We start from the raw sequence: 27007 nt of genomic DNA on the forward strand, positions 1-27007 counted from the left end.
TGCTCACTCCCTCTGTGTCTGTCATGAATAAATGTGTGGGAAATATCAGAAAGGGATACAGAACATAAAGACTCCTAACTCTGGGAAACGAACTAAGGGTGGTGGAAGGGGAGGAGGGCGGGGGGTGGGGGTAAATGGGTGACGGGCACTGAGGGGGTCACTTGACGGGTGAGCACTGGGTGTTATTCTGTATGTTGGCAAATTGAACACCAATAAAAAATAAATTTATTATAAAAAATAAATAAAAATCTTTAAAAATAAATAAAAGTAGACCAATACGGTCAGCTCACATTTAGAGACCAAACAGGCTTCCTTCAGCTTCTGGGCCAGCTAAGGGTCAGCAACTCATTGTTCAGCAAGAACCTGGGCTTGACTTTACAAAGTTAGCAAAAGATTATGCTTTAAGTGTATAAAAATTAAGATAGGAAGGAACAAAGTGCTAATAAAAATTGAATTAGGTAAAATATTATGGTAAGTAACAGTAGCCAGACATAAAAGGCTGCATGTTACAGGATTCCACTTACATGAAATGTCCAGGGTAGGCCAATTTATACAGAGAGAAAGCAGATTAGTGGTTGTGGGGGCCTGGGATGAGGGAGGGAGTGGGCACCGAGTGCTCATGGGTATAGTATTTGTTTTGGGGTTGAGGAGAATATTCTGGAATTAGATGGTGGTAATGGTTGCACAACTCTATGAATATACCAAAACCCATTGAATTGTACCACCTCAAAGGGTGAATTTTATGGTATGTGAATTATATCTCAATAAAGCTGCTATAAAAAAATTGAATTAGGGTTGTGGCAGGCTTCTGTGAATGGCTTTCCTTCTTCTCTCTGTTCCTCAAGTTTTCTGTAATTACTTCTTTTACGTGGAGAAACCCAGGGTCCTGGATTTCACGAAGATTACTTGGGATCCAATTTTATGTGGTGCTGAATGCTAGTGATGCAAAGAAAATCCCCATGAAATATTAAGGGGTCACTTTTGTGCCTAAAATATCAACCACCAATTTGGATTTACAGGCCTATAAATAGAGAGAAAGTGGGTATGTATGTTATGAAGCTTAATAATGAATTTGATGAGCTGTAATGTGGCTCTCCTAAGAGAGGGTCTGTCTTTTCATCAATAGCAGATCTGTGGGTCGTAGCAGTGTTAGCTTTTTATTGTCTCATGGAGTCCAACTGGTGTGGGGAATTGAAATCCGTGTTTGTTTCCTTGTGTGGGTCTTCTCTCAGAGAACTGCTAGTTCCCAGTTTGACATTGTTTTCAATCCAAGAGATTTCTGAGCCATATATATTTTTAATATATGTTAAATAATTCACCAAGGAATGTGTGTGTCTGTGTGTGTGTGTATGTGTATGTATATATATTGAAACAGTGGTAGCTGCCTCACTTCCGATGTGACAGTTTCTACCCAATTTTTAACCTTGTTGGTCCTAGAGGCAGTCTGTTTCTTGGTTAATGATATAAAATCATCTTTGAAAGGAAAGCTAAAGACTTTTGCATTCTCTTTTGCTGGTTTCTGCTTTAAATCCACCCTTTGGTATTTGCAAAGGTCAGATGAGCTATTTTGGTGTCCATGGCCCTGATTAATGGGAAATCATACATTTCCATTGGCCCCCAAGGATGAAGGATTAGTGTGGCGGCGGCGGCGGCAGGCAGGCAGCATCTGCTGTAATGTCAGAAGCGTGGTGTTGGGAATTGCAGGAGCAGCAGGCCCATGAAAAATGTAGGAGGAGGGAAGCTCCTCTAGCGCTAGCCCCTGACGAGTTTTTCTCCGTTCGCAATCATGCAAACATCTCCAGGAGCATTTGTTCTTCTCCGTTAAGCCTTGTCGCTAAGAATTTAATATGGAGAGCACAAGTACCCTTTTCCTGAGAGGGCTGTGGGCCCTGTGTGGAGGTCTCTGGTTACCCTGCCAGAAGGTTCCTCAGTTCCCTGAGAGTCGACATGTTTGTGTTCAGCTTTTTACCCCTCCTTGTAGGAGACGTTGGTTTTATTCCAAGTTAAATAAAAATCGTGGTGTCGGCTCCCGGCTTTTCGCAAGAAAAGCAGGTGCCTGGTGCACTGGGGGGAATTACTGAATACAGGAATGTCTGTCCCCACCCAGGAGCAGATGGTCTGCGTCAGTTCATCTTGTGACCTTTCTTGGCTTCTAAGACACCAAATCTCTGAGCCCACGGATCATAAATATTCTTTCAGTTTGCAGCCATGGAGGTAAGGGGAGTGTCAAGCTGTCGTTATCACTTTCCATTCATCTGGAACCTTTAGAAGGAAACCGTTACAGCATTTTTAGGCACTAAATAAACCTCCTGCAGCCATGGGCTTTACAGACACATGAAGGGCACCACAGCAAGGCTATCTCAGCCAAGGTCAGGCAGGGGCTCTCTGCTCAGTGTCCTGCTGTCTTCTCCTGTCTGGGCCCTGGGCAGCAACTTCCAGAAGCCACTTTGTGCCAGGCACTGTGATGGCTGGCATAACCTCTGCCTATCTGCCCAGGGGCCATGGTTTTTAAGACCCATCTAGTGATGATAGCCACCTTGTATTGATCACCTACTGTATTGATGCAATGATACAGCAATGAGAGTGGTGTCCTCTCCCTCCTGTGGAGCCCACATTCTCATCAAGAGGCAGGCTCACAAACCAGTACAGCCTGGGGGTGTCCTGATAACAGGGCTGTGCTGGGCAGCTTGAAGGGGTGACATCTGAGCTGGTCTCCTGCAGGAGCTTATAAAGAGGGGTTGGGGTATACTAGGAAGAGGGGACATTAGAGAAAAGGTACTGTTGGGAGGGCAGCTAGACCCCAGGCTCTGCTGTCTGCATAAGGACCTGGAGAGGGCGGAGGCAGCAGTGAGAGCTGGTAAATGACAGTCACCCTGAGAATCAGGTTGAGGAGAACAGACATTATCTGGAGTTAATGGGGGAGTTCAGAGAGGTTTTTCATGTGCAGGGGGAGCATGTGATCAGATTTTTGTTTGGGGAAGACCATGTTGGGGTAGTGGTGGATGGCGGGCTGTAGCTGTAGGAAGGGAGACTGTGGCTGTGGGATCAACCACCAAGAGAGCTGAGCGGGTGGCCTGAGCCACTCCCTGCTCCTTCCTCTCTTCCTTAATCCTCTGTTCTCCTTCAGATCATCCATATGCTCTCCACGCCCTGGTCCTGCTTCTTTTCCGAGGCCTTTTCTGGACTCACCAGGAAGTAGGGCTCCCCTGCCCTTGCCCCTGCACAGCAGCTTGGGCTGCCACTCTTTGACCTTCAGCAGGGACTACCTGCCTCTTGGAGCTCCCCAATTCAGATCTGCAGCACTGGGGCTCTCGAGCGATGCCTGTCCCTTTTAAAGTGATTATTACAGTGGGTTGGAAAGGACTCAGTTTGGGGACACACACAACATACTTCAGTTTGAGACCCACCTACCTCTGCCTTTCACATTCTCTAGGAAATGAGGTGATTTTTTTTTTCTTTGTACTTTTTGTTGTGGAAATTTTCAAGCATAAATGGGAATAGGGAAAACAGTAGAATGAACTTCTATGTACCCATGACTCTGCTCCAACAGTTCTCAACATCTGGCCCATCCGATCTTGTTTAATCTAACTGCCTCCCCCACGCCATTATTCTGAGATTCCAGACCTCATATAATTTTATCCATAAACAGTGGAGTATATGTCTCTAAGATAAAGGCTTTCTCTTGCACTGTCTGAGCTATCTCAGCCCCAGCCTTGTTGCTTGTACAGTAGAAATGACGATAACCTCATCCAGGACTGTTGTGAGTAGGGCCTGTGAAAGGTCTTACTGGCTATATCTTGTTTACAACCTGCCAGGCACCAGGAACTGTGGATAAGAGCACAGCCTGGGGGAGCAGACAATCCCAGGACCCTTCCTCAGCCCCAGCATTCACCTTCTGTGTCTTGGGGGTACATTACTTAGTCTGAGCCTCAGTGTCCTCGCCTTTAAAAATAGGGGCAGTGGTGCCCAGGTGGCTCAGTTGGTTGAGCATCTGCCTTCAGCTCAGGTCATGACCCCAGGGTCCTGGGATGGAGCTCCACATCAGCTCTCTGCTCAGCAGGGAGCCTGCTTCTCCCTTTCCCTCTGCCTGCCACTCTGCCTACTTGTGCTTTCTCCATCAAATAAATAAATGGGGACAGTAGTAGCTTCCTCATAGGGTAGTTTTAAGGTTGAAATGAGACCATGTATCAGCACATAAGTTTTAATACACAGTAGTTATTATATTAGACATCCTTTAAATACAGATATTATTTCTTTTTTTTTTTTTTCAGATATTATTTCTGATTCTCATAGCAATCTTGCAAAGTTTTAGTTACTCTTCCCCATTTTACCAAGGAAATGACAGAGGCTTAAAACCAAGATGAATTAGGGGTGCTTGGGTAGCTCATTCAGTTAAGAATCTGACTCCGTTTTTGGCTCAGGTCATGATCTCATGGGTTGTGGGATGGAGCCCTGCGTCCTGCTCCATGCTCAGCCGGGAGTCTGCTTGAGATTCTCTGTCTGCCTCTCCCTTTGCCCCTCTTTTCCCATACACACTCTCTCTCAAATAAATAAATCTTTTGGAAAAAACCCAACAGGATGAAGTAACTTGCCTGAGGTCTTGGGGTAGATAAATTGCAGAGCCAAGAGTTTGAGTACAGGTCTCACAGCGCCCAAGACCTCCACTGTCACTGTGGCTCTTTATTGAAACTTGCTATCGGTTGCCAAGGTGGCTTAATCAGTTAAGCATCCAATTCTTAATTTCAGCACAGGTCATGATATCAGTTGTAAGATTGAGCCCCACTTGGAACCTGCTTAAGATTATCTCTCTCGGGGCAGCCTGGGTGGCTCAGCGGTTTAGTGCTGCCTTCGGCCCAGGGTGTGATTCCAGGGACCTGGGATTGAGTCCCACATTGGGCTCTCTGCATGGAGGCTGCTTCTCCCTCTGCCTACGTCTCTGCCACTCTCTCTCTGTCCGTCATGAATAAATAAAAAATCTTAAAAAAAAAAAAAAAAAAGATTATCTCTCTCCGGGCAGCCCGGGTGGCTCAACAGTTTAGCGCTGCCTTCAGCCCAGGGGGTGATCCTGGAGACCCGGGATCGAGTCCTAGGTCAGTCTCCCTGCATGGAGCCTGCTTCTCCCTCTGCCTGTGTCTCTGCCTCTCTCTCTCTCCCTCTCTCTCTCTCTCTCTCTCTCTGTGTCTCTCTCATGAATAAATAAATAAAATCTTTAGAAAAAATTATCTCTCCATCTCCTTCTGCACGCCCCACCCCCCCCACCTGCAGTCACTTGCTCCCTCTTTAAAAAAAAAAAAAAAGAAACTTTCTCTGCAACCCCGTGAAAAAGAACATGCTGAGCTTGGGTCAGGCACACCAAGGTCATGTGGTACTTACCTTGGTCTGTTTTAAGCCAGTCCTCGTTTTATAGAGGCTGATGATGCATGTTGCATATTTTCCTTATACTCTTTTGTCCGCATCTCCTGCCTTCTTCCTGCTTCTCATTTTAGGAGCTTGTTAGTGCTCATCAGCACCTGCACTGGAAAGAAATAATGGGAACAGCAGGGTGGGGAAGAAAATTCACATAAAAACGTTCACATCAGCGCTTTTGTGCTAAATTTGAGTGAAAAGGGGCTGAAACTCAAAGGCAAAATGTGGTTCACAGGTTATCTGTGGATTTTTGTTTTCCTATCAGCCAAGACAGGAGTGGACAGGACTTATTTATCCATTTCAACTGTAAAATTGCTCAGAATGGAAAATGAAGTTAGTGTGGCAGAGGAAGAAGTCAAACCCAGACCTGGCTAACTCACTGCCTGGCTGGTCGCATTGTTCCGTATTGCCTCTGGGGCAGACAGATTCCAGACCCACAGGCAAGGAACAGAGGGATGCCCTCCGAGGTGACCCACTGGCTCAAAATCCCTACTCTGAAAGATCTGGTCTGGTTCTGACTTATGAGAGTCAGCATAATCATCAGTAGTCAACATTTTGTCTGACTTCACATATGTGTTTCATTTTTACGGTGCCATGAGGTTCTCCTTTATCCAACTTCATAAACACAGAAGCCAAGCAGATAAGTGAGTTGTCTGTAGCCATCAGGGACGAGCGAGGAACTTGAATGGCATGTTTAGACCTATACCATCACAGAGGCCTCTAGAACTTGCTTGTCAGCAGTGCCCCCTCAAGCATACCAACAGCAGAATCGCCCAGATCAGAACAGGAACTCTGGGGGCCTGTGGCTCTCCCCCAGGGTGCTTAGCATGCTGTGGTGGGAGTTGTGGCACAAACATACAAGGCTTTGCTACTGAGATGACCTATGTCCGTCCACCTGTTTACTGGAGAAGTGGTCTTCTGTGGGGTAGGGTGGGAGTGTGTTTTGGGGTATCCTGTCTGAATAGCCGTATTTAATGGTGCAGTTAACCCCACCAGAAAATAATCACTAGAACAATTTTAGGGGCAGGTTGAGAATCCTAGTGGCTAGATCTTACAGGTATGATTTGCAAGCTCCGAGGAGAAACCTCCCTCCTTTTTGGGTAGGAATGCAAAACCTATCACCTCATTGCTGAAATGACAGCCTGGCTTTCTTGGGATTCAGCCAAGAAAACAATTTATGAGACTGACCCACACACTTAACTAGCTAAAGCTTTGGGCTATAATCCAGAATCCTTATTATGGAAAGCAGAGTTAAAATTGTTCCCTCTGAAACCCTGTGGCTATTTATTTGAATTAGTGAGGTCACCCCAATGACAGCTGTGGAGACTAGTCTTTAATTAGAAGAAGAATTTACCCCGAACTTTATCAGAATGGCATTTCTGGGGGTCTTGAGTGTTTTTCTTCCTTACTTCTTTCAGCCTCACTTTATTTCTAGTCTTTGTTCAAAGAGCTCATTTTTTCCCTTGACACTTTCATTCTCCACATTCTCTGGGAGTCACAGGGCTCTTTCTTGTCAATGGCATGCTCATAGGAGGCCAGCCAGAAGCCCTGCTTCTGAAATCTAGACTCTACCTCTTCTTGGCAGCATGACCTTCTGGACAAGGTACCTTTTCTGAGCTTCAATTTCCTCAGCTATATAATGGGTAATACTATTTATTACGTAGCATTAGATAAAGCTACCATTTATTGAGTATTATTTGCTGTGGGCCAGGCACTATTCTTAGGGCTTGATATGTATAATAAACTCATCTCATCTTAGTAACGACCAGATGAAGCAGAATTCTTTTTTTTTTTTTAAGATTTTATTTATTTATTCATGAGAGACACAGAGAAAGAGAGAGGCAGAGACACAGGCAGAGGAAGAAACAGGCTCCATGCAGGGAGCCCAACGTGGGACTTGACCCCGGGTTCCCAGGATCACACCCTGGGGTGAAGATGGCGCTAAACCACTGAGCTACCCGGGCTGCCCTGAAGCAGAATTCTTAATGTCCCTATTTTATAGAGGAGGAAGACAAGGTACAGAGATTACACAGCTGATGAAAATTGCTTGCTGCAGAGCCCATGATGTAATAGGCCCTAAATAAATACTTACTGAGTCTGAATGTCTCAGACTTACCTAAATGTCCATGAAATTTATGATCTATGCCCTGTAACTTTAACTTTTCTCTGAGAATATTTAATGTATCAATCTTACCATCAAATCTGGGTTTACTGTTTATTTTTTAAGATTTTAATTTTAAGTTATCTCTGCACCCAGCGTGGGTCCCAAACTCAGAACCCCGAGATCGAGAGTCGTGTACTCCTCCAACTGAGCCAGCCAGGTTCCCCTGAATTTATAAAAAGTAAATAGAAAATTTCAAACACATACAAAAATACAATAATATAATGAACCTCCACTTACCTTTTCTATATATAACTTCAACAATTCTCAACTCATAGTCCATGATATTATGTTAGTATGCCTATCTACTTCCCCTCCTGGTCCATAATTTTTGGAGTAAATCCCTCAAATCAGATTCGTTCAGTCATATATTTCAGTGTGTATGTATCTTGAAAAGGAAATGAACTCTTTTTAAAAACAACCATAATACCATTACTGTACAAAAAAATCAATATTCCTGAAGATTGCATATTCAGTTAGTATTCAAATTTCCAGTTGTCTCATAATGTCTTTTTAAAAAAAAGATTCACTTATTTATTTTAAAGAGTGAAAGAAAGTGAGTTCATGAGTGGGAGAGGGGCAGAGGGAGAGACTCCCTGCTGAGCATGGAGCCCCAGGGACTCCGGGCTCCACCTCAGGACCAGATCCAAGCTGAAACCAAGAGTCGGACTGTCTTTTTTTTTTTTTTTTTTTTTTTTTAAGTTTGTTTGAATAGGATCTAATAAGGTCCAACATTGCAGTTAGTTGGTATGATGTGTTTTATCTCTCTTTTGATCTATTTGCTCCTCCTCTATATTTATTTCGTTGCAATTTATTTGTGGAAGAAACCAAGTCATTTGTCCTATGGAGTTTCCCATAGCTTGGATTTTGCTGATTGTATCTCCATGGAATTGTTGAACATGTTCACATGTTTCTGTTTTCCATATTTCATGTAAACTGGAAGTTGAATATACGGTCTGATTCAGGTTTAATTTTTTGACAAGACTACTTCGGAAGTGCTGCATATCCAAACACCGCCCCCCCCCCCCGCCCCCCCCCCCCGCCCCCCCCCCCCCCCCCCCCGCTCCTGGAATCAGGTTGTCTCTTTGCAATGTTCGCAGCTACTGTTGATCACTGCCTAGATCCATTGATTCTTTAGGGATTATACAATGGTTTCCAAACTGGATTTTAATTACCTAGAGGGCCTGTTTCTCATGATGCCTCTCCCAGGGCTAGGCATAAAACAGACTTCAAAAAGAATTAGTACTAATTAATGAATTCTTGCCCCTCTTCAGCATTCTTGCTCACTGGTTGGTCATTAAGAAATAGCCTTCCCTGGGGTGCCTGGCTGGCTCAGTTGCAAGAGGATGGGACTTCTAATCTCAGGGTTGTGAGTTTGAGCCCCATATTGGGTGTAGAGATTACTTAAATATATCTTTTTTTTTAAGATTTTATTTTTTTATTCATGAGAGGCAGAGCAAGAGAAGCAGAGACATAGGGAGAGGGAGAAGCAGGCTCCCTGCGGAGACCCCAATGCAGGACTCGATACAGGACCCCGGGATTATGATCTGAGCCAAAGGCAGATGTCCAACCACTGAACCACCTGGACACCTCTGAAAATAAATACATCTTTAAAAAAATGAAAGAAAGAAATAACCCTCCCTGGGAGAAGAAAATTAAGTTGTCTCACTGACTCAGAGGCCCCACCATGGACTCTGTGCTCTCTCTGATTTTCCTTCAACCTTCAGTTGTTCGGAGGGCACTTGGTGTGTGGCATAATGGGAAGGGCACCAAGGGGGTGTTAGGAAGCTGGGGGGGGAGGGGCTCCTCTGAGGTCTGCCAGAAGTGCAGTGTGGTGATATGAGGCTGTGAGCTGTTAGCCTTTCTCAGGGGCCTCCGCCCAGCTGCCAGCATTTACCTGGTATCTGTCTCAACACCAACAGGAAGGCAGTTTTAAGGACTGAACAGTCCCCCCAGAGAGGGCTGGCCTTACTTTGCACGCCTAGGGAAGGGTTTAACTCAGATGGACGATACTTCTTTTTTTTAAACGTTTATTTAAGTAATCTCTATACCCAATGTGGGGTCCTAACTCATGAGTCCAAGATCAGCTCCAGTGCTCTAATGATTGAGCCAGCCAGGTGCCCCCAAACAGAAGATACTTCTATGTTTTGGGTGAAAACAAATCATTTAGAAGCTGTCTGCATATCAGGGTTCTTCATTTTATCCTTTTCCTCCCATTTGTAAGTAACTGCATTAAAACTTACTGGGGCAGTGCTTGGGTTTAGAAGTTGCACAGAGATGGATTCTGGTCCAGATCCTGCTGCTTGCTATGTCTGGACAAATCCCTTTGCTTCTCTGAGCCTCACCTCCCAGGTGAGAATAACAAGTCTCCATGTTAGTGTTATGGCAAGGGTTAACTAAAGTAAGGAGATATGACACCTAGAATATTATAAGAAATCAAGAAGATTAGTTGATGGTGTTTTAGTTATCTATCTCCTAGAATGAGTCCCTGTGCATTCACGTATATGTGGGTAGAAGTGGAATCTGGAGAGATTTGCAACCTCCTGGCTGCTTTGAGTCTCAGGCCAGTCTGCCCTCCACTCCCTAGTGAAGGGAAGAGTGGCTCCTTGACTTCCCTGATGTCTCTCCTGGCAGGCATCTATTGTGCGGAACATCTAGTCAGGGGCATGGTTGTTGTCAACGTTATGTTGTAAGTGAAGAAGGCAGCTTTGAGCCTTCATTGGAATCAAAGGCACCCAGGGTCTCAGAGGTAGAAGGAGCCCTGTGGGTTATCAAGGGCAACATGTCTGGCAAAGCAGTCATCCCTTCTAGAACATCCTGCCAAGTAGTACCATCCTAGACTTGTATATTTTCAGTGATGGCAAGCTGATTGCCTCACACCCAGCTCATACCACAGTTGGCCTCTTCTCCAATTCAACAGCAAGGCCTTTCTTCATTTTATCTGGAATCTGCCTCCCTTTTATTTCTATCTGCCAATCCTGGGTGCTCTTTCCATGATACCATGCTGCTATGGAAGAGGGTGACTTGGGTGAGGGAGTAATACGGAGATGGTCTCTGCTCTTGGTGGCACTGTGTTCTTGAGAGAGCCCCCTGAAAGCAGACGTACCCAGCCTGTGGCCCTGCCTTTGTGTGGATAAGGGTGGAGACCTTATCGGGAATGGAGTGTCATTCTTTAATAAGCAGTGCCAGATGTAGGTGAATTGGTGAGACATGAAGGGGACTGGTGTGGGAACTGCCTTAAACTTAAGAGCTATGATTTGGAGCCTGGTGTGGAGTGTTAACCTTTACACATGCCCCCTCCACCCAGCAGCTCTCTCAAATGTCCTTTGTTATGCTCCTGAGTGAGTGGTGCTCACCCCTGCATTATTTAGTGCCATTCATCCTTGCACTCTCCCATTCCTACAGCCTGCAGGAAAAGACACTGCAGCATGTGGGCTGCGTGTCAATGCCGGGCAGTTTGTCAGCCTCAGAAAGCTGCCAGTGAGCTGAGAGCCCATGACACCAGCCAGTGATGCAGAGCCTGTGTGCTTTGGGCTCTTTCATCACTGGGATAGGCCCTCCCACGATGGTGACACAAAAATCAGGAAAGAATCTTTGTTTCATTTGGTTGGTGTATACCAGACCCCACTGGCTAATGATCGTTGGCCCTCACCATCCAGATCCCTGATTCCACATGTGATGGGACCAGATGCCATGCATTGACCAGGGGTGGATGTTGACATCCAGGCTGCCATTTCCTTGTTGGTTGACTCTTTTCAAAGTAATACAGTAAAAATTCTGGTATTCCTTGGAGGGGATTATATAGCAGAACGTTTGTTCTAAAAGTAGAACAATAAATTAGGCATCTCTGTGGGAGGAGGAGGTCCTGTTGAACAGTCTGCTTTGAATGACCAGATAACTCTGAGAATGTGTTCTACCGGAGTAGGGACAATCTGCCAGGCATTGCTCTCCTTTATCTTTGGGGTGCAAGGACCAATGGCCTCAGCCCTCCTTCGGCTTCCCTAATATTTGTCAAAACATGCTGTGGGTCAGGAGACTCTGAGTGAAGAGTCATGGGAGGTCAGCACCGCAGCAGACAAGAGGGGTATTCACTCTAGCTGACCCTGCATGGTTTAAGGCTGCTTTTCGAGCAAGTTGGGGGAATTGGAGAGGTTGAATTTAGGCTCTTACATCTTTACCGCACTGGGAAAAATAAAATTTTTTAAAGTATTTATTTATTCATGAGCAACACAGAAAGAAGCAGAGACCTAGGCAGAGGAAGAAGCAGGCTCCCTGTGGGGGAACCTGATGTGCGATTCGATCCCCAGACCCTGGGACCATGACCTGAACTGAAGGCAGATGCTCAATCACTGAGCCACCCAGGCATTCCTCCTCCCCAGAAAATTTAAAAGCATGAAGAAATATAGAGAGATAGAAAAATATTCATTATCCTACTACCCAGAAGTCACTACTTATATGCATTTTGGCATATTTCCTTCTTGTATTGTTAATGCATTTCTCTTTGCAGAACTTATACTGTAAATACAATTATGTGCCCTGTTTTTTTTCCTTCACTTAACATATAATCAGCATTTTTAATTAAAACACAGCTTATAAGTATCATTTTACAGTGACTACATAATGTTCCCTGTTATGGATATATTATAATTTACTATTCCCTTAATGTTGAACATTTAGATTGTTTCTGGGTTTTTTTGTCCTTGCTGTTATAAATAACTCAGCAATAAACATGGTAGGGCTTAAATCTTTGCGTTTTAGGTTATTATTTTTAAAATAATTTTATGGACGAGGGTTTTTTTTTGTATTTATTTTTAAATTTTTATTTAATTTTTGTCTGAGTAACTAAGCTCTGTGCCCAGTGTGGGGCTCGAACTCACAACCCTGAGATCAAGAGTCACATGCTCAACTAACTGAGCCAGCCTGGCGCCCCTAGATTATTTACTTGTAATAAATTCCTTTAAAGAGAATTAGCATGTCAAAGGGTATGCTCATTTTTAAGATTCTTACTCCAAGAAATTTGTACTGCTTTTTATTTGATCAGTGTTTATTGGGACCCAGCCGCACCTGGTCCCAATGAAGTTGGGATGGAAGGACAGGTATGTGGAGTGGGGGTGGGGAAGACTTCCTCAAGATTTTTTTTTTTTTTTTTTTAGGCCATGTTCTCAAGGTGTTGAACATTAACTGAGGGGAAGCAAATGGGGACGATGTGGAGACACTGACCTAGAAATCCAGGCAGAGGGAACAGAATGTGCAAATGCCCCAGAGCTGCTAATGAGCATAGGCCTGGAGGAGCTGAGGCCAGAGGACAGGGAGGGTGCTCTGTGATGGGCTGGCGAGGAAGGCAGGGCAGGAATCAGCAAGGCCTGGTGACAGACTGCAAACTTCACCCGAACAGCAGAAGGAAACCATAAAGTGGCTGGGCTTTAAGCAGGCTGGTGACATGACAGGGTTTGTACTCTAGAAAGGTCACTCTGGCTGCTATGTAGAGGCAGAAAGGGATTCCGGGAGACCAGTTAGGCCTGCTGCATGAGAGGGACTTCTCAGAATTTGCTAAAGTGGCAGGGAAAGGACATTTCGTCTAAATTTCCCTTTCTTGGGATCCCTGGGTGGTGCAGCGGTTTAGCACCTGCCTTTGGCCCAGGGCGTGATCCTGGAGACCCGGGATCGAATCCCACGTCGGGCTTCCGGTGCATGGAGCCTGCTTCTCCCTCTGCCTGCGTCTCTGCCTCTCTCTCTCTCACTTTGTGCCTATCATAAATAAAATAAAATAAAAATTAGATCTTTAAAATAAATAAATAAATAAATAAATAAATAAATAAATAAATAAATTTCCCTTTCTTTAATTCCTACCAAGGTTGGATACTTCTATGTTGATTTGCTGGCTGCTCTTCATCATTTTTGACCTAAGGCACTTGGAGTTTTAGGGCACCATCACTGCACACTTTGAGATGGTGTGGTCAGACACAGGATTCAGTTTTGCATGGGAGCCCTTGCAGATCTAGCAAGGGAAGGCCATGCCCTAAGTCCCTGGGACCAGGATTGTGGCTTCCAAGGCTCTCTCCAGTGTTCCCAAAGCAGGCACCGTGACAGGGGCATTGGAAGGCACAGTGCAGGAAGCCTGGGTCTATTGACTAGAAAGAGGTCACTTCTGCCATCAGATGTGGAGGAAGAGACCCAGAATGCAGCAAACTCAATTTAAATCAGGGCGTCCTCAGTCACTGGGGTAGCTTTGTTTCAGAAGAACCCAGCCACGGCTGTTTATTGCCAGCAGGCCATAAGCATTCGTTTGAGTGGAAAAGATGAGTAGAGAATAGAGCCTTAGGTGTGAAGTTTACCTCCCCAGATCCGACTCACAGTTCTGCTGCCTCCCCAAAGTGAACAGCATCCAACTTGCAGATCTTGCCTATTAATATATTTATTACCTTGCTCGTTTGATAGCCACAGGCTTCCTGAGGAAATTGCAGGCAGGGGTTTGCGAAGAACATACCCTGATTGGAAAAACTTTTCTTACTAGCTGGATGCTTGCCATGCTGTGGGGTCTTGAGCCTTTTGGTTCCTCCCAGAGGGTGGCCGGCTTTGTATGCAGTGTGTGTGGCACCTCAAGTTCCACCCTAATTGCTATGTGCAGGATAGCTGAGTGCAGCACGGCGGCTGAGTAATGACCCTGCATTTCTCTTTTCAGTTTCTCGATTAGGAAGTCACAGGCACCTTGATCCCGTATTTCATTCTGGAGTATTTTCCCCTGTTAAATCAGAACAGTTGTGGATTGTTAAAATGCTACCATTAAAGCCAGCGGCCTTGTCATGATGTCCTACACACATGGTCATGCCCTTGCTTTGGCTAAAGTCCTTATTTGCCATTTAATTTTACACAAAGACCAGAGAGGATGGATATAGCATAGAGTTAGATGAGCTGACCCACCAAAGGCCTTCCAGAAGTTATTTTATGATTCTTGGTGACTGTATGGGTTGACACATTTTTTTAAAATCATAAATCTGGGGATGCCTGGGTGGCTCAGTGATTGAGTGTCTGCCTTCAGCTCAAGGTGTGATCTGAGAGCTCTGGGTTCAAGTTTCACATTGGGCTCTCTACGAGGAGCCTGCTTCTCCCTCTGCCTGTGTCTCTGCGTCTCTCTTTCTCTGTGTCTCTCATGAATAAATAAATAAAATCTTTTTTAAAAAAAATAAATAAAAATCATAAATCTGGGAGCACCTGTGTGGGCTCAGTTCGGTGTCTGCTCAGGTCATGATCCCACGTTGGGCTACCTGATCAGCAGGGAAGTCTACCTCTACCTCTCCCTCTCCATCTGCCTCTCCCCTCGCTCATGCTCTCTCTCAAATAAATAAATAAATAAAGTTTTTTAAAAAGTCATAAATCTGGTTATGAAAAACTAAATGTCTGTAGAAATTTTTGGAAAGTTACCATCCCACCCCCACAAAGTGCCAAATGGAATAAAAACATAATTACTCTCACCAATAAGGTGTTGCCTGCTGTTACCAATTAGAACTAGCTTTCCAGGCTTTTCTTCTTTTGCATAGCTGTATACTTTTTTTTTTTTTTTTAAGATTTATTTATTTACTTGAGAGTTGAGCAAGGGAGAGTGCATGAGTGGCAGAGGGAGAGGGAAAGAATCTTAAGCCAACTCTGTGCTAAGCACGGAGCTCAATGTGGGGCTCAATCCTATGGCCCTGAGATCATGACCTGGGCCAAAATCAAGAATATGACACTTAACCCACTGAGCCACCCAGACGCCCCTGGATTTGATTTTTACAACAAGCACCACACCCCAGTGCTGTATGCTGAGCAAAGCCAAACTTGAGATATGGCTGTAGCAAATGAGATTAGGTTTCTCTGGGTGACTTTTTGGGGGAGGAAAAAGGATGAGTGGTTGTTTGTTTGACACTGGGACAATGGGAAACGGGGTCAAAGGGACGTGGACCTAGGTATTATAATCATAGTAGACACCACTCATTTCCTATCTAACACCCATGCCTAACTTCTTTACTCACAGAAGCTTGATTTTGTTTGGGGTGGCAGTGTGCCTAGCTAAAACATTCTCTTAGCCAGTCTCCCTGACAGCTAAGAATGGCCAGAGTTCTGGCCTATGAGGTAGAGGTAGAAGCTCCTAGGGAGAGTGCCCCTTCAAAGATAAAATGGCAAAGCCCTTGGCCCTTGTGTCTTCTGCCTCTGTCTCACATTTATAAGCGTGGAAGCCCCAGGCCAGGGATGCAGAGCAAGAAAACAAAAAGATCCCAGGTCTTTCGTGTAATCCTCGAGTGGCTGCTCCAGCTCTGTACTGCCTGCTTCTAGATTTCTTCTTGTTCCATGAGAAAAATAACCCCCCATCTGTTTAAGCGACTGTTAGTTTTTTTAATTGCTTGCAGCTGAATGCAATCATAACTGATAAGGTAATGTTTTAATATTTTACAAGGGGGAAATGTATTTACATATTGTGTAATTAAAAATGAAAAATAATTTAAATCCCCACAGATTTCTGGGCCCCGCATCAGACGCACCGAAACAGAATCTTTGGGGATGGGACTCACGTATCTGTATTTTTAGCAAACTCTCCGAGTGATTCTGATGCACAATACAATGTGAGAATCATTTCTGCATTCATTAATACTGTTATCCCCATTTTATATGTGAGAGCACTGAAGCCCAAAAAGGTTAAGCAACTTATCCTAGTTTTTTTTTTTTTTTTAAGATTTATTTATTTGAGAGAGCAAGAACGAGCGGGAGGGGCTGAGGGAGGGAGAGAGAATCTTGACATTCTGATCACAGAGCCTGATGCAGGGCTGGTTCCCAAGACCCTAAGATCATGACCTGAGCTGAAACCAAGAGTCTGCTTTGATTGTGTCACCCAGGTGCCCCATCCCACTATATTTTTTAAAGATTTTATTTATTTGAGAGAGAGCGTGAGAGAGACAGAGCACAAGCAGGGTGTAGAGGGAGAGGGAAGGGGGAGAAGCTCCTCATTCTCAGCAGGGACCCTGATCCCAGGACCTGGGATGATGACCTGAGCCAAAGGCAGATGCTTAACTGAGCCACCCAGACGCCCCCCCGCATCCCAATATTTTTTTAAAAGATATTATTTATTTATTCATGAGAGATAGAGAGAAGCAGAGACACAGGCAGAGGGAGAAACAGGCTCCTTGCAGGAGGCCTGATGTGGGCCTCAATCCTGGGACCCCGGGATCACACTCAGAGCTGAACGCGGATACTCAACTGCTGAGCCATCAAGGTGTCCCAGTGATCCCAATATTTTTAAGTAAACTTTACATACAGGTCTGTCTGGTTCTGAAGTGTGCCCCCTGCCCTTCCACCCTTGCCTGCTCCAGGGAGGCCTGGTTTTGCCCCCACAGCAGAGCCACACTGCTTCTGAAAGGAACTTCCAAAATAGAAAATTCAGAGTCGTTTTTGACACAGTTCTATACTGTTTGCTGTCAAGAGAGAGCATTACTGCAGTGTATATAACCCCAGGATGTCTGCTTTCTGGCATGTTTGTTAAGAAGTGGACCCACATGTTCTTGGTCTTCTGCTTTGGAAACAAAATTCTTAGAATTCGCTTTTTCCATAGACTTTCTAGGGTTAAGTCGCTTAGGAATTACTAGAACATCTCACCCATGAAAGGTAATTATGGTTGTTTTATGAGTGTGGAAGACATATAGCTTATAAGTGCTAGAGTAGTCTCCTGTGAGTTATTAGAACTCACAGTATTCATGTTATACCAAATTAGCCATCAAGGGCTGATAGATTTTATCTCTAGTTCATCAAGGCATTGGTCAGCGCTATACATTCATAACAATTAAATACACAGCAGCTCTCCTCAAATAGGATCTTTGGATAAGGCGGCCACTTCAGGTTGTAATAATGGGATTTGCATGGGTATTTGGAGACCTGTATGATAAGAATGACTTTCTGATGGAGAAGAGGGTTTTCGCTGTGGGCAGTAGGAGGTCAGAGTGCTTGAGACCCTCACGGGTCTGGCAGCATTGCGTGGATAAGGTGTGTCCTAGGAGTTAGGAGCTTTGTGTTTGTTTGGACCTGAGTCTGGCACCAGTCCACCGCGTATCAGGATCTCTGATGTAATTCTAAACAGACTTCCAAAAAACAGTTATTGAGGTCCTTTTATGTGGAAGACATTTGGGGAGATGCTTCTCTATGTTGCCTTCAAGGAGCTCCTCTCCTAATGCTGGAAAGAAGACAGAAACCCGAGTCTCTACAAAAGCAGCCATGGCCACCCCTCCTCATCCCGAGGGCTGCTGTGTGCCAGGTCCTATGCAGGCCTTTATAGGTGTTCATTTAGTTCATACAAAGCTTTGTAAGCTGTAGGTGTCAGTATTTCTGTTCTATAGACTTGGAAACTGAGGCTCAGAGAGGGCTAGTTACTTGTGCACAGTCACAGCCAATAAATAGCGTCAGATTTGAGTTCAGATCAACCTGACTCCACAAAGACCCTGCCCTCCAGGCCCACACCTTTGTGTCTCCTCCTATGGTGCTCCACCCTGCTGTGATAGCAGGGTGGGGAAAGTGTGATAGGAGACTTATTTGATGGAGAGAATGGGGGAAATCTTTGCACAAGAGGCAGGATCTAAAGAGTTTAGGGTAAGAGCGCTTGGCTGGCTCAGTTAATAGAGCATGCGACTCTTGATCTCATGGTTCTGAGTCCAAGCCCCATATTGGGCACGGAGCCTATTTAGAAAAAAACAAACACAAGAGTTTAGGGTGAGTAAAAGTAAGAAGAATGTTGGATGTCTTCTGGGAATGAGAAGCCTATTGGATTGAAATGGATAGTTCCTTGTGGGGATGGGAGGAGATGAAGCTGGGAAAGTCACAGACAGATTATGAAGGGTACTCAGCACCAGACTTAAGTTATCGGAAGAACATTTTGTATTTTATTTTTTTTTAAACCAGAACGTTTATTTTGACTAATCGTTGAAATCCTTAAGATGAACTGGATACTGCAACAGCTGTCCTCTTGGACTTAGGTGTCGCTCCTTCACAGAATCCATGCCTGAATCTGCGGTATACAATTTTTAGGTGCCTCATTCTACCGGTCCCAGTGGTATTCCGTCTTTTAGCCTTGACACTCCAGTTATACTTTCTCTTCCGCTTGGCAGGGTAGCCACACTTGCCGCAGGTGGACTTCTGAAGGTGGTAGGCCTTAGAGCCACAGCGGTGGCACAACGTGTACCTCTTATTGCGACGCTTTCCGAACGATGACGTCCCCTTTGTCATCTTGTTTCCGCGGCAGACCCTCACATTTTGTATTTTATGTAAAACTGTTGTTGAAGACAATTGGTATTCTGCTCTTCATTATTCCTTCATATAAGGATGACTGCAATAATTTCATCTCAGAACTTAGTATCAGCAAAAACAGTTACCATCTTCCCTAGTGGAATGTCGGCTAGTCTGCCTTTAATTAGAGCAAAGACTGTGGAACTCTTTGACTTTCCCTTCTTGCCTAGGCTACCAGGAAGCCAGGCCCTGATATACTGTCTAATTGTAATTACTGCCTCATTTCTCCAGTGCTTGGTAAAAAATTCATTTTTTTTATTCCAAGTGATTTCTAATCTTTTATTTTTTTGCCCTGGGTATAAATTATTATTAAAAATTACCTTAAATTCCTTTTGGAAGTAGGCAGGATATATTCTTTAAATATATTTTAATACTGGGATCCGTGGGTGGCTCAGCGGTTCAGCACCTGCCTTTGGCCCAGGGCGTGATCCTGGAGACCTGGGATCCAGTCCTATGTCGGGCTCCCTGCATGGAGCCTGCTTCTCCCTCTGCCTGTGTCTCTGCCTCTCTCCCTATGTCTATCATGAATAAATAAATAAAATCTTTAAAAAAATAAAAATAAAAATAAAAAAATATATTTTTAATACTAAGTAAGAAGAAAGTAAATTGACTCATTGCATTGTCATAAGAGCTGGAACAGGACACCGAGCGATGAAAACTTTTGTGGCATATTGATGAGCTGCTGCTAGGAAGGATTAAGGTTAGGGACAGCGGATATAATTAGTCCCTGGGAACCCTAGGAGCCCAGAGGGGCCTCAGAGTGTCAAGAGGGGCCTGCCAGGTGTGTGTCTGCTATGGCAGCTCTCCCCAGCCCTCCTGGCCATTGCCAAGTTTGAAGTCATATGCCTGGACCACCTTTTCTTGCATGTTCACAGCAGTCTCATGACTGCTGGCCTGGTCATTCCCCAGGACCACCTGGGCCAATTTTTTTGGCTGGAATTAGGAAAATGAATTAGAGTTGTGTGTTGGCAATTCTCTGTACCCCACTTTCTGGAGCATTTAAGAAACCCTCAGTAAAATGACACTGAACAATGAGTAAGAGTATCAACACCCCAGTCCAATAAAAAGAGGCTGTCTCATGGTCCACAGGCCTTGAGGATGTCAGGCTGTACAGTCTCATTTCTGAAGATCCAGCGTGGAGGGTCTTAGCTATATGTCACCTTACTCTGTGTGCCCAGGCATGGGCTCTGTGTATCTCTCCTGGTGTTCTTCATGAAGCCACAGGGTCCTCCCAGACAGCTGCTCACTCCATCCAGCTTTCTAAAGGCCCCTCACACATCACAGCCACCTTGCTGTTGTGGAAATTCATGTGGTAGTTAGCTTTCTAAAGCATTCTTATTAACAGCAGCTGCTAAAGCTCCTGAGACACTCTAGGGTCGGAGTGGCATCCGACCTGGTCCAGCCTGTTGTGCAGAATTGTGTATGTGTGTGCACTTTTTCTGGAAAGGTCTTACCAGATTCTCAGAGGGAATATATTCTTCCTCTAACATTTTATCCAAAAAGAGTCAAGAACCACTGCTATGAAAAATGACCTTCTATGGATTTCTTCCCAATGTTCTTGAATATCCACATCAAACTATTTCCTCCAGAGCCTTCTGCTCAAAGCAGCTCTGAGCAGAAGGGATGGAGAAACACTCCAACTGGGTGGGAGCCAGCCCTGGAAGGTCGTGGGGCTGGCCGGGCAACCGCCTGCGGAGCCCTTTCAACTCAAGTGCCATCTCCAGCCGGGGTGGACAGTTCTCATCCTCCCAGCCTGGGGCTGCTGAGTGGGCCACGGCTTTTATGTTTCCCGGCTGTGCTCTTGCTCTTGCCCTTTGCTGCTGTGCCAGCCAGCGAGAGCAGCCACGTAGTAGTCCCCTTTCAAGTGGCCGAGGAAAGGCCTGTTCTCCCAAGCTGTACTTGGGGAGTCTCTCCGGACTTCGTATTAGGAACCACACCAATGAGACTCCTGGCGGCCTTGCAAAACAAAATGAGGCTTTTCTCTGTGGTCCAGCGAGGCTCCAGACCGGAAGTCACTTGATTTTGTTTTGCCTCCCCTCTCTCCACAAGCCCACAATTGCAGAAGCACTTTGTGAATCAGAAATGGAAGCTTTGTTCTCTGGTAGTCACTGAGGAATGCCTTTCCTGAAGGGTTGCTGGGGTTATGAATAGCTCTGTAGAAAAACAAAACAAAGCCTAAGACACAGAGGGCAGTGATAGATATTCTATCGCGATGGACAAGCACTTATTGACTACCTACTGTGTGCTGTTAGAATTCCAGGTCTACTGGGGAAGGCAGGTCCAGAAGGAGTCACTACATGGTGATAGGGGCTAGAGGAGAGTCAGTAAGCGAGGACCGCAGGTCCCAGAAGAGCACAATTAATTCAGCTGGTGTGCGTGCATGTGTGTGTGTGTGTGTGTGTGTGTGTGTGTCAGGGCCTGGGAAAGAGGAGGCAGGGAAACTGGAAGTTAAAGAAAGGAGGGAGCCTCCTGTGTTCTCTTTGGACCCTTTCCATTATGCGAGCATGCATTTTACCTTGTGGTGATTAGTATGCACATAATACGTTATGCTGCCTTGTTTTTCACTTAGTATTCCTATACCGATTTCCACTTAGCGACTAGGCCAAAGTATTTATCATCTTAAAAAGCCACGTAGCATTTTTGCCTTACTGATATACCCTCGTTGCTCAGCCATCCTCTCATTTGTTGGGAGTAACAGAGTTTTTCTGCAATTAGGCAACTTTGCAGAATCAGCTCTCCCCTCCCCCTTACTTATTTCCTTAGGGGGGTATTGCTCGGTCAAAGTTATGAATGGTTTCATGCCTTTCCTACTGAATATTTTTTTTCTTTCTATTATAGAAGAGTTCCACCATGTACAAAAAGAGACCGTTAGGATGATTTGCATGTGTTTATCAGCAAATTTCAACAATTACCAACCCACGGATGTTTCAGGTCATCCATACCAGCCTCCCCCCATCCCATCTCCTTTCCTGGATTATCTTGCGGTGAACCCCGGACATCATATAATTTCACCTATAAATGCCTACATGTGTATTCCTAAAGGATAAGGCAAGGATAAGGATACTTTTAAAAGTATCACCACAGTTTCATTATCACATCTAGAAAAATTAACCAAAATTCCTAATATCGTAAAATATCTAGTCATCAACTGAAAGTTTAGGATTCCCACCGTTATTTGGCCATTCTCAAGAGGCCAAATAGTGGTTTGCACCAGTGTGCACTCTAGGAAGGTTTCACTTGCTAGAGGTTGGAATTTCTTCAAGGAAAAGGGTGCTGTGCTTGCAGGTCCTGGCCTCAGAGAGGGAGGGAGATAGTGAGGCCTCTTTCCAGGGCCTCTGGGACTTGTGTGGTGTGATTTGTGCTGCATGGGGTGGTGGGTACTATGCACCCGTTGCTCAGGCTTTCTTGAGTAAATGTGACTGCCACTATGTCCCTATACCAGCTTGCCTTGGTGTGATGTGTGGGGAAAGTCAGGTTCATTTCTCCCTTTGGACCCCCCTCTATTGAAGAATGAAGTGCCATCATGCTGTGTCTTCAGTGCTGAGGAAGCTAGATACTATGTTTCTTTTTCTATAATAAAAATTCCAAGATGCTAGGAAAATGCTCATTCCCTGCTGGATTCCCCACATGATCATCTTATTTGCATGTTTCCCTTGGCAAGCTTTGTTTGGTATTATTCAAGGTGACCCAGTTAGAACCACTGTTTAAAGTCACATCATTAATAAGTTATACAACCTGTGTGTGATAAGTCTCTTAGCTCTGAATATTGTACAAGTAGGAATACATGCTGTGTCTGGTCTCTTCTTCATATTTAAATATGGTTACATTTAAATGTAATCTCCCTGTTTGTTCTCACTGTTGATATTCCTGATTTTTGTATGTTGATGGATAGGAGCAATTTCCCAGATGATTCAGAACCCTGTTGTATTTGTCTTTGGAATGCTAATCACATGTATATATTATGTCCGCATTCCCTCCCCCCCCCCCCCACCGCCCCATGCCAGCCCAGATTGGCTGTTGGTTTGCTCCTTCTTGACTAGCTGGGGACCATACCAGGTGGTGAAAAAGCAAATCATGAGTAACCCACTGGAGGGTGAGGGGAGTTAATATTAATAGGGAGGCCTGGTCAGGATGAAAATGCCTTTTGGAAGATCCTAGGGTAAGAGGGCTTTTATTCACAGGGAAAATAGTCTTTAGAGTCAATAAAAAAGGCTTACTTCTGTTCAGGACAGACTTCTGCCTGGTGCCTGGCTCTTTCTGATGGAAGAATTCAAATAGCTGGATTTTAGTTTTGGTTACGAGTTTGCCATTTTATTTCTTAGTCTGCTGCAATACGATATCCCTATTTGTGTATAAAACAGTAACAAAAATAAAAATAAAAAAAAATAAAACAGTAACAACAGAAAAAATTTTTTAAAGATTTGCCTCTATGGCAAATGCCTCAACTGAACACTGATTATTTTCATTTTTTTTCTGTTTCTTTTCCAGGCATTATCTGTGTGCATCCTTTAAAAAAAAAAAACAATTTTGTGTCTTGGTTTCTTTATGCCTCACAAAATGTTTCTATATTAATAATGGCTGTGTAATATTCATTTGAGTTGATAAACATACCAAAATTTACTTAGCCATCATTTTGCCATATCATATTTGAGAAGTTTTGTGAACTTTAAATAATACTATATTGAACGTGCTCCTGTGTGTACCTTTTCCCCCTTTTTCAACAGCTTTTGTGAGATATAATTTGCATACCGTGCAATTCACCCATTTAAAGTGTACAAATCAATGGTTTTTAGTGTATTTGCAGAGTTGTGCAGCCATCACTACTACCAATTTTAGAACATTTTCATCATCCCATACCCATTAGTGATCACGTCTCATCTCCCTCGACCTTAAGCAACTGCTGATCTACTTCCTGTCTGTATAGATTTGCCTCTTTTGGACATTTTGTATAGATGGAATCATACAACCGGTGGTCTTTTTTTCCCATTAAAAATATTGTGATAAAATATATACAGCATGGGATCCCTGGGTGGCGCAGCGGTTTGGCGCCTGCCTTTGGCCCAGGGCGCGATCCTGGAGACCCGGGATCGGGTCCCGTGTCGGGCTCCTGGTGCGTGGAGCCTGCTTCTCCCTCTGCCTATGTCTCTGCCTCTCTCTCTCTCTCTCTGTGACTATCATAAATAAATTAAAAAAAATATATATATAGGGTAGCCCTGGTGGCGCAGCAGTTTAGCGCTGCCTGCGGCCCAGGGGTGTGATCCTGGAGACCCAGGGTCGAGTCCCACATGGGGCTTCCTGCATGGAGCCTGCTTCTCCCTCTGCCTGTGTCTCTGCCTCTTTCACGCTCTCTCTGAATGAATAAATAAATCTTTAAAAAAAAATATATATATATAGCATAAACTTTACCATTTTAACCATTTTCAAGTGTATAGTTCAGAGATGCTAAGTACATTCATATCATTGTACAGATGCTTCCACCATCCATGTCCAGAACTTTCTCATCTTGGCAAACTGAAACCCTGTCCCCATTCAACACTAACTCCCCATTCTACTCCCTGCTGGCGACCACCCCTGTTTTCTGTCTCTATGAATTTGACAACTCTAGATATCTTGCATAAGTGCAGTCATACAGTATTTGTCCTCCTGTGTTTGGCTTCTTTCACTTGGCATAGTGGTTTCAAAGTTCATCTGTGTTGGAGAACTTATCAGAATTTCATTCTTTGGTATTGCCAAATACTATTCCATCGTATGGATGTACCATACTACATTGAGTGATATCCACTGTTTGGGTGGTTCCAACTATTTGGCTGCTAGAATAACCCTGCTATGAATGTTCATGTGCAAGTTTTTGTGTTAATTATAATTTTCATGTCTCTTGGGTATGTATATCTATGAGGGGAATTGCTGGGCTGTGTAGCTTTTTTCTTTGAAATGTTTCTTTAAGCAGCAGGGTCCTAAAGAGATTATTAGGTCAAAGGTAAGAACCTTTACAGCATATCCTTTGATATCTGTGGCCCAAGTTGTTTCTACAAAGAGGTCTTAGATGTATGCTACATTCAATAATGTGATGTTCTGGTTTCACATCAGCCTTCCCAGCAGTGGGTATTATTCTTTTAAAAATGTGTTAATTTTTGAGTAAGAATTTAACTTTACTGTTTTACCATGGTTATTTTTTTAGTAGCTGCTCTTCCTCCTAAGATGAGGCCTCCGGATGGGAAAATCAGCTAATAGTTGAGCCTTACTCTGATGGGTTGCTTTTGACTGCTCCCCACAAATGCCTTTGAATACTACAAATGCTATGATGGTGGCCAGGAGAGTGTTTCTCTTTACCTAGTTCTGAAGGACAGCTCTTTGCAGGAGTTAGTCAAAGCACTCAGGCTTTACTGAGCACAGCAGGTGTGAGCCTGGGGGAACTTTGGGGAGTCTTTCTCCCGGCTTGGAATTTTGTAATCGCTCTTTGAGGCAGCTTTTTAGCTTGGCTCAGGGTGATGCCTGTGGTCTCTGGCTGGTCTCCTAGGCTGATTGGTGCCTTGCCAACAGAATGCAACCCTTTCATGGTCCCTCTGGGAGGGACTTAGGGTGGCCTCCTGACTGTCTGCCTGAAGGCTGCTGTAAAAGCCTGGGAGACAGTGACACTCCCTCTTTCTGCCCTCCCCAAGGTCCAGTCCACTTAAGGCACGTGTTAAAAACTAAACTGTAGTTTATATTTTCACACCTCACTGTGTGCCAGGTTCCCTATCTCATGTTTTGCATCATTTGTTCCTTTAATCTTTGTGACCATCCTGTTGAGGAGGAACAGCTGTTTGGCCCATTTCCTGGATGACTAAGGTATAGTTCACAGAGTTTAAGAAACTTGCCCCCGATCAAATGAGCCAGGACTGACCCCTAGAACATCAAATTCATGACCATGCCCTTGACCAGAGGCTGTCCTGTTCTCCCTTCTCCATGGAGCAGGTCTGGTGCCTTGGCCCTGCTTCCTGCCTGTAGTCTCTCTGCTCCAGTACAGCCCCCACGCTGTTACCAGAGTGATCTGTGTCAAACGCAAATATTCTTGTCTCTTCTGTTGAAAAGCCCTGTCCATTGCCTCCTGCAGAAAGCCCAGGCTCCTTACAGAAAATGAAAGGGCTCTCCCAGCTGGTCTCCTCTCCCTGCTTCCCTTCACCACATCCCAGCCTTTTCCATCGTGGCCTTGGCAGGCCGTCCCATCTCTGCACTGCCCACTGGTGCTGCGAGGATCCCTTCTCCTCCTCCAAAACTCTGCTTTCATTTTGCTGGGTCTTTTCCCTAGCCTTCACAGAGCCTTCCTCCCCCTTCTCTAGCATGATTAGCTATTCCTCCATCATCTTGCCCATCAGTCTTTCTCCTCGCCCCCCCCCTCCTCCATTAAAACACTCATCACATCATATTGTGTACTGGCTGCTTGTTTTCAGGTCTCCTGCCTGGTGAGCTCCTTAAGGGCAGGGGCTCCATCTTGCTTATTTTTCTGTCCCACTCTACCACAGCCTCTGGCACGGAGAGGCCTCTCAATTATTTGACTTAAACTGGGAAGCCTTGGATGGCCTTGCACGTTCCCACTCCCCAAGGACTGGCATGCAATCTCTCCTGAGTATGTACATCTCTGTAATCAGGAGTAGCTAGAGCAAGGGCCCAGGCCTGGGCAGCACACGGTGAAATTTGCACATATGCCTCTCTGCTCGCACAGTGCACACGGGCAAGATGAACAGCCCCCTTAGAGACAGTCTGGGGAAGAAGAGATTGGCAACATATCAGCTCTGCTTTAAGGCAGCTCTAACCTGAGCAGCAGCTCCCTGGGGCCCTTTTATCTGCCCAGTGGACTGGCCCACCTGCCTGGCTGGTAGAGAGCAGCCAGCTGGGCTGGCCAGGCCGGACCCACTGCCACACCCTTCTCCTGGCCTGGGCCTGGCCCCTGCAGAAACCTCTCATCCCCCAGCTGCCCAGTGCCATCCCGGCCCTAAATCCATGTCTTCCCCCAGCTCCTCTCTTGCACGCTCATTTACTCCACACGGAAAATATTCCAGTAAGTACAAAGAAGAGAATACATCAAACCAGTGGCTCTGCTTCTAGAGAACACACCCCAAATGCATTTTAAATCTGTGGATCACTCTCAAGGGAATTCCA

The 27007-nt window shown here is 44.9% G+C and overlaps 1 protein-coding gene and 1 pseudogene across 6 annotated transcripts in view; one reads left to right on the forward strand and one right to left on the reverse strand.

Annotated features, from left to right (window-relative positions):
* TOM1L2 (target of myb1 like 2 membrane trafficking protein) overlaps positions 1 to 27007 on the forward strand; it is a 119044-nt gene that overhangs the window by 22576 nt on the left and 69461 nt on the right. The window lies entirely within an intron of this gene.
* LOC100683610 lies at positions 18507 to 19303 on the reverse strand (annotated as a pseudogene).

This window comes from Canis lupus, chromosome 5 (assembly GCF_011100685.1).
Source record: "Canis lupus familiaris isolate Mischka breed German Shepherd chromosome 5, alternate assembly UU_Cfam_GSD_1.0, whole genome shotgun sequence".
NCBI lineage: Eukaryota > Metazoa > Chordata > Mammalia > Carnivora > Canidae > Canis > Canis lupus.